Source organism: Vipera berus (assembly GCF_964194415.1).
Source record: "Vipera berus genome assembly, chromosome: 13".
Lineage (NCBI taxonomy): Eukaryota > Metazoa > Chordata > Lepidosauria > Squamata > Viperidae > Vipera > Vipera berus.
This window is the reverse complement of record NC_138216.1, coordinates 1,438,711-1,453,863: the sequence shown is the minus strand read 5'-3', so window position 1 is coordinate 1,453,863 and position 15,153 is coordinate 1,438,711.

The following is a 15,153-nucleotide window of genomic DNA, read 5'->3' as shown; positions in this document are numbered from 1 at the left end:
AGGAAGTTTCTCCTTAGTTCTAGGTTGCTTCAACTCCCAGAATTGCCCCCCTAACCAGGCCATGATGGCAGCCCCAACCATGAAGTGTAATGGAAGCCCCACCAGCTTTCTCAACCCTGGCGCCATTTGTGAATTATGGGCTATGCTGTCCAGAGATGATGGGAACTGAAGTCACCTCAGCCAAAATGAGGGTTTGAAAAGGCTGGTTTAACCAAGTTCCAGATTCACATTTGAAGATGAGCTGCCTGACAGTGAGATGGCCAATGTATAAATTTAATAAATACCAAGTAAATAAGTTGATGATAGATGATAGATAGATAGACAGATGATAATAAACAGATGTTAAAGATAGATGATAGATAGATAATAAATAGATTATAGATGATAGTAGATAAGACAGAGATAGATAACAGATAGAGCAATTAGAGATAGCTAGTAGATAGAGAGACAGACAGACAGATGAGAGAGGGAGATGGATTTATTTTCTGTGACAAATCTTGAAGCCTCCAAAGACCTTAAAAATCACCATCCACGTGTTCCTCGTCAACACCATCTATTTTTATAGGGACATAATTTGAGTCATTTTTGTTGGGGGGGGAGAGAAAGCAACATATGTTTCGACAATAACACTGACCCACTTTACAACCCCCTCCTTGAAAACAAAGCTGGGCCCAAAGAACAGTCATCCGAGTTCATTTGCACTCAACCCTGGGCAGGTCAAGTGTACAGTAAATTCACACTGTGGAGGAGCCCACGGGAGACACAAAATGAGGCCTCCGCTGCAGGCAGCCATTGTTGCAGGAAGGCCCACTCCCATGGCAAGTATTTTTACAGCCCAGGGAGAAACCGTAGTCTTGGAGAGAAGAGGAAAGGTGAAAGCAGTTGGAAGAAGTCTTGGAAATGCAAGACAAATGCGGGAGGGGATCCACTGGCCAGGTACGCAGCGGATTGACAGGGCTGGAAGATTGGAGCCAGGTCCTTCAGCCCATCACCTGCAGGGGTCACATCTCATATCTAACTACCCTTTGGGGGGGGGGAAAAGATGGAGGAAGGGGAGGCAGAGGAAGAAGAGGAAGGAGAAAAGAAGATGCACGCCAGCCCTTTGAGAGAATTCAACACTCCAATCCTGTCTCCTCTGGGTCTTCTCCAGGCTGAGCGACCTGAAGCTTCAAAACAGAGAAAGGTAAACCTCGACTCACAACGCTTCGCTTAGTGACCATTCAAAGTTACAAGAGCACTAAAAAAAGGACTTATGGCCGTTTTTCACAGTTGCGGCCGTTGCAGCATCCCAATCGGTCACGTGATCAAAATTCGGACGCTTGGCAACTGGCACATACTTACGACGGTTGCAGCATCCAGGGGTGGGGGTGGGGTGGCTACATGACCCCCTTTGGGCGACCTTCTGCCCAGCAAAGTCAATAGGGAAGCCAGTTTCACTTAACAACCGTGTTACTTAAGAAAACTGCAGTCATTCCCTTAACAGCTGTGGCAAGAAAGGTCGTAAAGTGGGGCAAAGCTCAGCAGAAATTTGGGGCTCCGTTGCCATCGTAAGTCGAGGACTACCTGTCAGTTCCTCCAGCGTCAGCCCACCACAAGGAGCTGCTTGGCCTCGACCGTGGTGGGCATCTCCCTCGGGTTAGAGACCCCCCTCGATGATGCATCGGCCACAATCTCTGCAAGTCCTCTCGCTTGGGGAAAACAAACATTGGACCTGATCAGCCAAGAATGTGAGCTACGACAGATGCGGGTTATCAACCGAGTGTCTGGGGACAGCTGACCCATTAAGCCCATGTATTCGCTGGGTGTCATTCCTCTTGTGTGAAGTGCACAATCTCCCGCCTGGCTGGTCCGGCCCCTGAGAAGGGATTTTTATCTGGATTATCTGACTGTTTTATCTGACAGGGCTGTTCGTCAGCCATGCCTTTATGGTGCTTGCAGGGAGGCTTTCTCGCTGGCAGACAGATAAGATGTACAGTTATGGGAAAGGGTACCAAAAAAAATTGAGGAACACCCTGAGCTTCTCATAAATAGGTGTTACTCTTTTAAACCAAAACCAAAAGAGGATTTTTTGTCAGTGTGTAGGCAGAGAGAAAGTGAGCATTTCCAGGAAACGGGAGGGGGTCTCTCTCTCTCTCTCTCTCTCTCTCTCTCTCTCTCTCTCTCTCTCTCTCTCTCTCTCTCTCTCTCTCTGCCTCACCTACCTCACAAAGCTGTTGTGGGGGAAAAATAGGAAGAGGGACCCCGAGGCCTGCCCCCACAATAAACAACAAGAGTGTGTGTAAACTCTCAGGGTGATAGAAAGGCCAAAGTCCATCATAACTGATTTGAATGATTTAGTTACCTATCAAATCATCTTACTAAAGTCCTTCCTCTCATATAATATATGATCTGTCATGAAAAATTCATCTGTCCTTGTTCTCTGGATGATTAAGAGGGAAACGTGATGCCTCCATATCTTTCTCTCTCTCATTTTTCTCCCTTTTGGATAGAGATTTGCAAGGCAGAACTTGATCTTGTAGGAACAGGAAATTAAAGCACTGGCAGAAAAAATTCCCAGGAAGACCTCTCATCCAGCTGAAATGGGTGGACATTAGGGATACAGGTAGTCCTTGTCTTACAACCACAATGGAGCCCAAAATTTCTGTTGCTAAGTGAGACATTTGTTAAGTGAACTTTGTTCCATTTGATGAACTTTCTTGCCACAAGCGCTAAGCGAATCACTGCAGCTGTTAAGTCAGTAACAGGGGGGTTAATGCAATCTGGTTTCCCCATTGACTTTGCTGATCAGAAGGCTGCAAAAGCTGATCACGTGACCCCGGGACGCTGCAGCCATCATAAATATGAGTCGGTCATCAGGCCTCTGAATTTTGATCACGTGGAGATGCTGCAATGGTCGTAAGTGTGTAAAATGCTCATGAGTCATTTTTTCAGTGCCGTTGTAACTTCAGATTGTTGTAAGTCAAGGACTACCTGTGTTGACGGCAACCAGTTTGGTTTTTTGCATCCTAGGAAGGAAACAGGTGGTCCTCCATTCTGGTAAAGCTAGAAATCATAACTAAGAATCTAGTCCACTTGATCATTCCGGGAGGATCGTTCCTGGATGTTTCTGCTGCATGTGAGGATCAGGTCACCGGCTTTCGGTTCCCACATCTTCAGAATAAAATCTGCTAAATTTAGCTTCCCCCCCCCCTGAAAAAAAGGCTATCAGGAAAACACTTTTTATTCTCGGCTTGTTTTTAAAAAAGATTGAACCCTGGCGGCCTCTTTCAACAATGTTTTTCCTTTTTTTTTCTCCCTTAATGGTGCACTCCACACACACAAACACACAAACTCGCCTTAGAACAAGGTTGATGCGGTTTTGTTGTCCTATATAAAGATGGCCGGAGGAAGAATAGGTGGAGGTAGCAGGAGGGCTTTGTACGGAGAAGATTTGGGATAAATAGTTGCTATTATCTCCTGAAGAAAATTTCGCCTGCTCTCGAAAGGATTCTTCAATATAATTTTTGCCTGCATCAAAAGGGATGTTTACTGGGTTATAACTCATTAGTTGTGAAGCTCATCTGTCACGGGAGGCTAGGGGAATACCAACTTTTTTGTATACACACAACACAGGCACAGAACCATGCAGAAAAGCTAGTCAACCTCTACTCATTTCAGCCCAGTGTCTTGCAGACTCCTCAAATGAACCTTTAAATTGGCTCCTTCTCCCACTGAAACTATGCAATCCTCATGATGAAAACTGAAAATGAAATCCAACAGCTACAGAAGGGGGATTGCGTCTCTTCGTGACCTTCCTTTGTTCCTTCGTTCTTGGAAAATTGCATAAAACCCACTGTCTTCAAGGCTAAACGACAGGACAATGGTTTATGAAAATGACTGGGTTGTTTTTTTTTATTATTTTCCTGAATGTCAGATCACGTCAGCAAGACCAAGCTCAGGATCTGTCCAGGAACAGAGAGAGCTTAATTCTCAATCCCTTTTAAAAAGAGGGAGAGGAGAGGAGAGGAGAGGAGAGGAGAGGAGAGGAGAGGAGAGGAGAGGAGAGGAGAGGAGAGGAGAGGAGAGGAAAGGAAAGGAAAGGAAAGGAAAGGAAGGAAGGAAGGAAGGAAGGAAGGAAGGAAGGAAGGAAGGAAGGAAGTAAAAAAAGAAAGAGCAAAAGAAAGAAAGAAAATAAAAATAAAAAAGGACAAGTGGGTGTCAGATGGATCATGGGAATACTATTTATTTCCTTGTTGTCATTTCTCCAGGAAAGCCAACATTTTGGGTCAGGCAGAGCCACGCTCAGGGTCAGCCTACCTGAAGGCTTACGTAGCCTGAAAACAGTCTGTTCTGTGCCCTGATTACAATGGGGATGCTGCAGGAAGGAAGAAGGATCAACAAGAATGGAGTACACACCTTTATGTCTGTCCAGTATTGTAGGCTATGCTGCACACTAAGATTGCGTGTGCCAAAGGTTAGCGTGAACAATGCCAATAGTTATCCGTAAACCCTAAGCAAATTTACACTCCCTAATTATGCTCTGAAGACATTTAATCTGTTATTTCTGAAACATGCAGCTGCTAATTCCGTGTTCTGTACTTTCTCTTCTACTTCCAGGTTCTGCAATCTCAAAAATGCTGCTTTATTGGTAATCAATGTTTAGTTTCAGTGCAGGATTGCAAAACGCAGTGATAAGGAAGAGGACATGATTTTTAAAAAAACAAAAAAACACCTGGCATTAATTAACAGGTAGAAATGCAGCAGGAGGAACAATCAGGCTGAAATGATTAGAAGAAAAAAACAAAGGTGTCATTTTCAAGATTTCAAAAGGAAGGAAGGAAGGAAGGAAGGAAGGAAGGAAGGAAGGAAGGAAGGAAGGAAACAGGAAGGAAGGAAGGAAGGAAACAGGGAGAGAGGGAGGAAGAAATTTCTTTTCTCTGCAGGACTAGGTCATCAGAGATGTCTTGGCGTGATGGGTTCACAAAGGACAACAAACTGAGGTCAACCATGTTGTAGGAACATCTTGTGATTTTCCTGACGCTCAAATCCATGGCTGAGAGATTTGGGGGGAACCAAGACCCTTTCGAAGGGACGCGGTGGCTCAGTGGGTTAGGACGCTGAGCTTGTCGATCAGAAGGTCGGCATTTTGGCGGTTCGAATCCCGAGTGCCGCGTAACAGAGTGAGCGCCTGTTCCTCGTCCCAGCTTCTGCCAACCTAGCAGTTCAAAAGCACGTAAAAATGCAAGTAGAAAAATAGGGACCACTCCGGTGGGAAGGTAACAGCGTTCCGTGCGCCTTTGGCGTCTAGTCATGCCGGCCACATGACCACGGAGACGTCCTTGGACAAGCGCTGGCTCTTCGGCTTTGAAACGGAGATGAGCGCCGGCCCCTAGAGTCGGAAACGACTAGCATGCATGTGCGGGGGAACCTTTACCTTTACCTTTAAGACCCTTTCAATGCAGCAATTTCCCACTTTCCTGGTTAGAAAGCCACGGCCGGCCAGCCTTGGATCAATGTTACAACCAGCCGCTCTCTCCCCCAGGGTCACTTCAACCTGCAAAGCGCAAGACATCCTGGCCTATCAGCCTCTGGGACTGCTTAAAGCATCCCCAGAGCGTCTCAGCCAAAATATTTTCTCGGCCAGATAAGCCAAGGACAAAAAGAGTCTTTCTGCAGACAGCCCTTTGCCCAGAAAGACCAGTTCTCCCCCTCCCACTGGCCTTTGCTAGACCAGACCAAAACCAACAATAAACAACCTCATTCTCTTTCTGGCCTCAAGGATCTTTGGTTCTGCAAACTTCATTGGCCTTCAAAGGTTTCCAAGGGCCATCGAAGAACTATGCTGGAAGCCCACAAAGTGAGAACTGGAGACCAGCAGGAGAGCTGATGCTTAAGGTCCCATGAAAAGATCCAAGGTCCTTTTTGATATGGGGATCCAGTGGCAGAACCCCATGGGCTGTATAACTTTGGGGTGCAGATGGGGTACATCAAAAGATTTTATTCTGAAAAAGCAACGGGAGGGATCTTTTGAGGCAAAACAAGACGTTTCACTTCCTATCCTGGAAGCTTGACTGTCCTTCCATCTCCCACAGCATCCAGCTTCCAGGATAGGAAGCGAAACGTCTTGTTTGGCCTCAAAAAAATCCTTCCAGTTGCCTTTTCAAAATAAAACCCACTTTGGATACAACTATGGCCTGGATAACGGAGAATCTTCTTAGATATAATTCCATCTTGCATAACGAGGGTGATGCTGTTACATCCAGAAGAACATAGTTGGAAGGGACCTTGGAGGTCTTCTAGTCCAACCCCCTGCTCAGGCAGGAAACCCTATACCATTTCAGACAAATGGTGGTCCAATCTCTTCTTAAAAACTGCCTCTAGTGTTGGAGCACCCACAGCTTCTGGAGGCAAGTCAATCCACTGATTAACTATTTTCACAGTCAGGAAATTTCTCCTTAGTTCTAGGCTGCTTCTCTCCTTGATTGGCTTCCATAAAGCACTAGGAAAGTCTAAGTATTATTGCTGTATGGTCCAAACATGGGAAGCAGAGAGAATTTTGAATGAAGAATGAATTCCGCATGCCATTTAGCCTTCATATGTTGACTTAAAACACTCACAAAGCAGATAATGTGTACTCGGTGCTTTATTTATTTATTTATTTCCTTGATAAGTTTAATTTGAAACTTCAAGGCAGAACACCGGTCATTCAGGGCAAGCATTATTCTGAAGGAAGGAAGGAAGGAAGGAAGGAAGGAAGGAAGGAAGGAAGGAAGGAAGGAAGGAAGGAAGGAAGGAAGGAAGGAGGGTGAGGAAAGACCTTATCAATCTCCTGATAAAAGCATTAGAACATGAGAAGACTGTTAGAAGTAAGCAACCCACGTTTATCAGAGGATGGTGAGCCAAGCGTTCATTAATGAGTGAAAAAAAATCAATTCCACAACTCCAGATTCAAGCTCTCCAAACCACATCGTGACATGCATGGAAAATTAGCATGTTTGGGTGAATGCAGGGCTAGTTCTTTATGTGAAGGACGGGATTTACCAAGGTTGCAACCATCCCGGCATCACACAATCACCATTTAGGATCTTCCCAGCTGGCTTCTGACAAGCCAAGCCAATGGGAGGAAGACAGATTTGCTTAACGACCGTGTGATTCACTTTACAACTGTAGAAAAGAAGATCGTAACATCAGGCCTGTCTCACTTAACAACCGCCTTGTTTAGCAATGGAAATTCTGATCCCAAAATTGAGGATCGCTTGGATAGCCACTCTTAGAGAGGACCATAATCTGTGCAATATTTTTCATACCTTCTTCTTCCTCTTCTTCTTCTTCTTCTTCTTCTTCTTCTTCTTCTTCTTCTTCTTCTTCTTCTTCTTCTTCTTCTTCCTCCTCCTCCTCCTCCTCCTCTTCCTCTTCCTCCTCCCTCAGCTAATAAATCCGTCTCTTTCCCCAAACTCTCAGACTGCCACAGACAGCCACCCAGCAAGAGAGCCGAAGCCTGGATGAAGGTGAGAATTATTATTTCAGATCAATACACCCTCTCGTGCTTTTCAAAACACTCATTTATAAAAAGAATTTCACTTCTTCCTGCCTTGCGGGCTTCACTCACGTGGCGTGGGCCCAAGACTCTGTTATCCCTTTGCCGGCCTTGTAAATAGAAAAATATCTTGATTGTTCCTGTATTAGAGATTGCAAAGCAAACGGCAATTACGGGAATTCGGGCAAAGCCAGACTTGGCTGAAGAAGTCCCTGCTGGAAATAAGGTCAGGGACAAATATTTTACACAAATGTTTGCAAAATGTGTGTTTGCAAACATTTGGGGATCAACCTGCGCATTTCCGCAGCTGGGCTGATCCTGCCGTGACTTGGCTGGTCTTTGAGATTGGGTGATTTTCCTAAATAAATAAATACATTTGGGCACGTGATACTATGCCATGACATTTTCACTCTCCCAAATATGCAAATAGAACTACATTTCCGATATGAAAAAAAGCCATTGAAGGGAGCTGAAAAGTCATGAGATCAATATTTGAACTAGATCTAAGTTTCAGAGGTTGGAAGCTTGCAAATTTTGGAAAAGAACAGGAATGTATTTTAAGGTTTCACCAAACGCCACCTTGGCAATCAATGGTTCTTCCAGAAGTCTCCCCAAGGGTTGTGAGAACAGTTTCCTTGTATTTATTGCGGTCTTCTTAGATTTCGGGACCTTTAGTGGAACAACTGCATTTACAAAGATTAGAGAATAAATAATAACAGAATTAGCATGTGGACTTCTATAGAGAATATTTAGATTTGTAGACGAAACTATGATTAATTTATGGCCAAGAAAACATCTGGATCAATTCTCCTTCTGCTATTGCATTACAAAAATCCAACATCTTGAGAGATGCTTCAACAGGCCTATCTTCTTTTTCTTCTGCGATTTAAATTCGGCCATAGGAGCCCAGATTGATTTATAGGTTCTGCTTTGGCTACTTCCCAAGTTGAGAACAGACTCTACTCTCATTAGACAGAGGCTGTTTCAAGAACTGGCTCCAGGAGCAGAGAAACTGCAAAAAAAACCACCCAGCTCTAGACCCAGAGGTGTGGTTTTTTTTTTTCTTCCCAAATAACATTGGCTGTTTTAATAAGATCTTGCGTTTCACGCTGAGCTGATGTTAGCTGCATTGGGAGCCTTGTTGTCTGTCAAAAAACGGCTACAGTGGACCTGTAGGATTTATTTATTCTTTTTAATTTCCAACAAAACCACTTGCTTTTTGAAAATCAGGGTAATTTGCGTTGGATATGAACCTGCGCTTGTCTTGGTAATAGAAATGGCCTCCCAGGGTTCATTGAGTTCACACAAGGGAGAATTTCAGAATCCACATCTGGGTGTCACCTGAGCTGCCCTGGGACCAAGGTTCGAATTTTCCTGGCCCTTCACACAGGTTGTTCTGCATCACCACGCTGTATCTGGGGGCAAAGTGCCGATTCCTAAAAATGACTCTGGTCTCGTGCTCGGACAACCTCATTAACCTCATTGGCCCTACGTGTAACGCTGGCTGTGCCCACGACAAGGCCAGGAGGCTGCAGGCACGGAAGATGTGGCTGACTCTTCTGCTAAAATTGGATTCCCAAAATGGTTTTTAAATGATGCCGTTGGGTTCTGAACCTCTCTGGGGTATTTTGCGCTGTGAAACAGAGCAGGTATCTGGAGATCTTTTCAGCAGCAGAAAAGGTTGCTGGTTATTATTATTATTATTATTATTATTATTATTATTATTATTATTATTATTATTATTATTATTATTATTATTATTATTATTATCATCTTCATCTTCATCATCTCCTCCTCCTCCTCCTCCTCTCCTCCTCCTCCTCTCCTCCTCTCCTCCTTCCCCTTCCCTTCTTCTTCTTCTTCTTCTTCTTCTTCTTCTTCTTCTTCTTCTTCTTCTTCTTCTTCTTCTTCTTCTTCTTCTTCTTCTTCTTCTTCTTCCTCCTCCTCCTCCTCCTCCTCCTCCTCCTCTTCCAGACCCCTGACTAGGAAGCTTAGATTGATGGTTGACCTTGGATGGGCTGATCTCATTCTGAGCTCTCAGGGCTGACAGCACCTCCCATCTCAGGATACCAATGGCCCTCACTATAACACTGTGTGCCTCTCCACACAATCCCTACAAAACCGGCTGCAAATGCAGATGAGCTTTGAACTCATCCCATCGTGTCCTCCAAGGCCTTCTGCAGCCACCTGATCTCTCCATGAAGTGAATCCTGTTCTATCTCCTTTGCCTCTTTTTCCTGGTGGCCCTGTACTGGCTGTTCCTTTTCAGTGACTACGTGGTCCTCTCCCTCTGCTTCAGGCAGGTATATCTTCCTTCATGATCGCCGCTTGGAATCCTTCATACCCCGAGGTCTTTGCCAGCAAGGCTTTTCTATTTCCACCAGCAGGAGCTTCTGACCTTTAGAAAGATCAGGCATGTTTCTTCTTGATGCCAAGCTCGGGGGTGGAGAGGATGGCACAAAAGCCAGGCTTTCTTGCAAAGTCAGCCAACTCTTTGGGGAGGTTGAAAAACAAAGAGTCGTGTCCTGCAGAGCGAGAAATGAAAATGCATCATGTTGGGCTCCAAAAGCAAACCCAGGTAATTTGATTCACTAAAGCTAACATGTCAATACAATGAAGAGCACCAGACGTTGTGGGGGTTTTCCCCCTTGAAATGACCAACATGGGTTCCTGTTCTTTTGGAAAACATGTTCAAATCACCACACTTTTATAAAGGAGAGGGTGGAATGTGTGAGGTCCACTCCAAACAGTGTGAACATTGGCCATGTTGGTGTAAGAGTAATAAGACACTGAAGTCATCTAGAAAGCGTCCGTTGCTTAATATTCCTTCTTGCATTTTTTTTAAAAAAGAAAGCAATTTGGTGCCACATTCAGCCAAATATGTATCTGTGTCCAGAGACATTTCAATGGAAAATTGTTGGAACTGTTAATGGTTGGGTACGTGCAGTGGCAGGAATTGTTTCCCATGCATTGGATGGATGGATGGAAAGGAGATATTCCTCAGGTTCTGCAAAGTGTTCTCATATGGATGAGTTCTTGGGCCAGTGTGGGATCTGTCAGATTCCAAACTGGAATCCATCCTCTCTTGCATTCAATCAGACCTAGGTCCTCAGAACATCCAATGCAACAGTCCAAAATCCAAATATTTCCTTCTCCTCGGAGCTGACCAAAAAAAGGAAACCGCAAACTCAGAGGGAAGAATGCTTAGCATGAATTGAAACAGTGGGAGTGTGGATCCAGCCCTCCTGTCCTGCCCCTCCCTTCTTCAACCAAGTTCTCGAGAAGCTGAGGAATTGCCCTCACGCTCACTCCCATCCAAGAAGCAGCTGAGCTGGCATCAAATCCCCAACAGATTTGAATCCCAAAGAGAACATGGACTAATTGCTTTTCAATAGAGCTGAACAAGTCACCCCCACTCCCCCTTCTATGTACAAGGAGCCGTGCATGAGAGCGCACCAAAAAGCATGATATCTTTGCGATGGGATTCAGAATGTTCTCAGTGGAGCCCAGTAGGACTCTTTGTGTCCTCCCAGCATGTCAAAATCTACTCTGTAGATTTCGTGTTCGAGATCTCTCTGCACTGATTAAAGATGATGCCCACAAGCTGAGGATGGCCTTGCCTCCTTTCTTGAATCAGGATGGGAGCCCACGTGTCTGATTTTCAGCCAGGAGGGATTCAGAAGGGCCAAAGTCATCATGTTCTCAGAATCGGAAAATCTTCTCTGTTTCAAAGTGGACTGACGTTCTGCCCTCTTCTTCCCAAAGACTCATCATCCTCCGTAAACTAGACAGGGCCAAAACACCAAAGATAGCAATAGCAATAGCATTTAGGCTTTGCAGCACTCTGTGGGTGGTTTGCAACATCAGTCTCTTGACCCCAACAATCTGGGTCCTCGTTTTACCGACCTCAGAAGGATGGAAGGCTGAGCCAACCTTGAGCCTCATCAAGATTGAACTCCAGGCTGTGGGCAGAGCTTGCCTGCAATACTGCACTTTAACCATTGCGCCACCAGGGCTCCTCAAATCGGGAAAGGGGAGAACGGGCCCCTATCCCCATCCCAATTCAGCCCCAATGCTTGGTGAGCCAAGACCAGCCTTGAACTAGCACTCAGTCAGGCTTAAACAACCAGATCCACATGTGCAGAGTTCAAGCTAACTACTTTATTATTTTCTGCCTATAATACAGGAATCTCCCCAGTCTGGGGACCAACTCCCAGGAGTAATTCAATAGGCTCCAAGGAACTTATGTGGGGTCTCTCCTAGCCCTTTTGTGATTGTGCAGTGACTCCAGTCTAACTTTGCATCAAGCTCTCCTCCTTCCTGGGTGCTTCCCAACAGGATCGTTGAGCGTTGGGGCTGAATTGGGATCGGTGCCTGTTCTGCCTTTCCTGGTGGCCTCCTCTCCTCACCCTTGGCTGTTTCTGCTCCTTCTAGCAAACAGATAACAATGGTCTTTTTTGGAAAAGCAGGGCAGAATCCCCGTCCACCTTGAAACGGAGTTTCCAATTGAAGAACACGAGGAATGAGGCACTCCTGGTTGAAAGTTAGGTAGGTGGGCTCTCATCTGCTGAAGCTCATCGAAAGATTGGGGCTTGCTTGCTTGGCGTGGCTGCGGCCTCCTCCTCCCAAAAAGTGCCCTGCCTCTTTTCTCTTCAGTGCAGCCTGAAAGGGACTAGGGCGGAAGGGAACACTCGTTCCGTTTGAGGCCCCTTCTGTTCTCGAACAGGCGTGCCTCAAACCTCCTCTTGTTTTCCAAGTATCGTCTGCTCCGGTCAGAAGTCGAGAGAGACAAAGATCACCCTGTTCCTCGCTTCCTAGGCCACATCGCATTCATCCTGTGCTTTCTTTTTTTGGCTAATCAAGTCAAATCCCCGCGGCTGCCCTGGCTTCCAATTTCATGATGGGAGATCTTCAGTTACGTCCTGTCCAGCGGCGTTATCTCTTTCCCCGAACGAGGCATTCGTTTTTTCCACACCGAGGGCCATCACTTGATGCAATCGATCTGCTGGCCTTGCAGGGCAGAAGGACAGAAAGAAAAGGGTTGGGGGGGGTCTCTGGGTCCCTGATGCAGTAAGACCCTCCCCCTTCATCTCCACCTGGGTTGGCAAGGAAAACCAGCCCAGGACGTTTCTCCCACAAAAGTGGGGTTTTAAAGGAAAAGGCCACGGAGGTCTACCATGTCACCTTGGAAAGTGGACATTTGTCCTCTTCCGAGGGACCACAGTATGGTCAAGAAAGGCAAGATGGCAGCCAGAATGCAATGGAAGCTCCGCCTATTTTTTAAGTGCTTCATACCTTAAAAACAGAATGGAGTTTCAGTGGCCTTGGGAGTTTTTCTAAGAACTGTCCTGTACGCTTCTGGATCTAGTTCCGTGTTTCTCAAACTTGGCAACTTTAAGACTTGTGGATTCATTTGACAACTGCAGCGATTCACTTAACAACCATTGCAAAAAAAAGCTGTAAAATGAGGCTACTAAGCCACTGCCTTGCTTAGCCACGGGAATTCTGGTCCCGGTGGTGCTCGTAAGCCAAGGACTTCCCTGTACGTGTATTTAAAGTTAATGACTTAAATGTAAAGGAATGTAAATTTAACGTAGGTTTTGGCCACCCCACCTGTGGCTTTTCGCAAGCAGCTGGAATGTGTGCCCAAAGTAGCACATCTCAGATTTTGGCTCTGGGTGTGCCGGTTGTTCAGTGCAAACCTCTAAGGTGTGGCTGGGTCACTTTGCACATTTGTTTTATAGCTGTTGTTGAGGTGATCTTTGCACACAGTTGCATGGTGCATAACCAGTTCACTTTACATGTTGTGTAGAGCAAAGAGGAAAAGAGACCATGGGCAGACAAATAAGGCAACGTTTGTTTGTTTCACGTTTTCCAGTTTCCTGTTTGCAACATTGTGTGAAGGTCTCAACAGCCAACAATACACCCTGGAAGTTGGTTTGGCTGGTCCTAATGCCTATTCTATTCTATTCTATTCTATTCTATTCTATTCTATTCTATTCTATTCTATTCTATTCTATTCTATTCTATTCTATTCTATTATTCTATTCTATTCTATTCTATTCTATTCTATTCTATTCTATTCTATTCTATTCTATTCTATTCTATTCTATTCTATTCTATTCTATTCTATTCTATTCTATTCTATTATTCTATTCTATTCTATTCTATTCTATTCTATTCTATTCTATTCTATTCTATTCTATTCTACTCTACTCTACTCTACTCTACTCTATTCTTTCCATATTTTCTATTCTATTCTGTTCTGTTCTGTTCTGTTCTGTTCTATTCCATTCCATTCCATATTTTCTATTCTATTCTATTCTATTCTATTCTATTCTATTCTATTCTATTCTATTCTATTCTATTCTATTCTATTCTATTCTATTCTATTCTATTCTATTCTATTCTACTCTACTCTACTCTACTCTACTCTACTCTATTCTACTTCTATTCTGTTCTGTTCTGTTCTGTTCTGTTCCATTCCGTTCCACTCCATTCCATTCTATTCCATTCCCATTATTCTATTCTATTCTATTCTATTCTATTCTATTCTATTCTATTCTATTCTATTCTATTCTATTCTATTCTATTCTATTCTACTCTACTCTACTCTACTCTACTCTACTCTATTCTTTCCATATTTTCTATTCTGTTCTGTTCTGTTCTGTTCTGTTCTGTTCTGTTCTATTCCATTCCATTCCATATTTTCTATTCCATTCCATTCCATTCCATTCTATTCTATTCTATTCTATTCTATTCTATTCTATTCTATTCTATTCTATTCTATTCTATTCTATTCTATTCTATTCTATTCTATTCTATTCTATTCTATTCTATTCTATTTTATTCTATTCTACTCTACTCTACTCTACTCTACTCTACTCTACTCTATTCCTATTCTATTCTATTCTATTCTATTCTATTCTATTCTCCTTCTCTCTTCATTTCTTCTTTTCTTTTCTTCTTTTCATGTCAAACAAAGCTACTTTATCCTCATGGGATAAGGGTATAATTAGATAAATGCAGCTTCTGGAAGCACATCTCAGAATCGGTTTGTTCCTTCCATACCCTTTTTTAGCTCTTGCAGCAATTGCTACCTGCATTGGGTTTTTTTTGTTTTTTGTTTTTTGTTTAGCTTTGCTTTTTCAGCAAAGCTCTCTCTTTCCCTCTCTCTTTCCCCTCCCCGCTTTGATCTCATGTCCTTGCATTTCATTGCCTTCCCTTGTTGGCCGTTGGCTTTATAACAAAGTGTTCTCACCCCCCTGAAGAACAGTTTGTGACAGGGCAACTAATAAATTGAACGCTCAAGCAAACACACACACACACACACACACACACACCTCTCCCTGGGTCGGTTGTCATGCCACTTTCTCCAGAGGCTCCTGGCAAGAACGAAAAGGTGGCCAAGCTGGAGAGGAACGGTGGTCGGCCTCCGTTTCTGAGTTTCCAAAGCAGGCTGGGAAAGACGTCATCTCAGCCCAGAAGGCCAGCGAGGCTGACCTGATGGACGGAGCCACATTCCTCGCCCCGGGAGACTCAAGATGCGGAGGACAGAGTTAAAAGGAGCCACAGGCATTCTCCAGAAGTGCCTTTCCTGGCTGATTCATTCCCCAGAGCTGACATAAAGGGACATT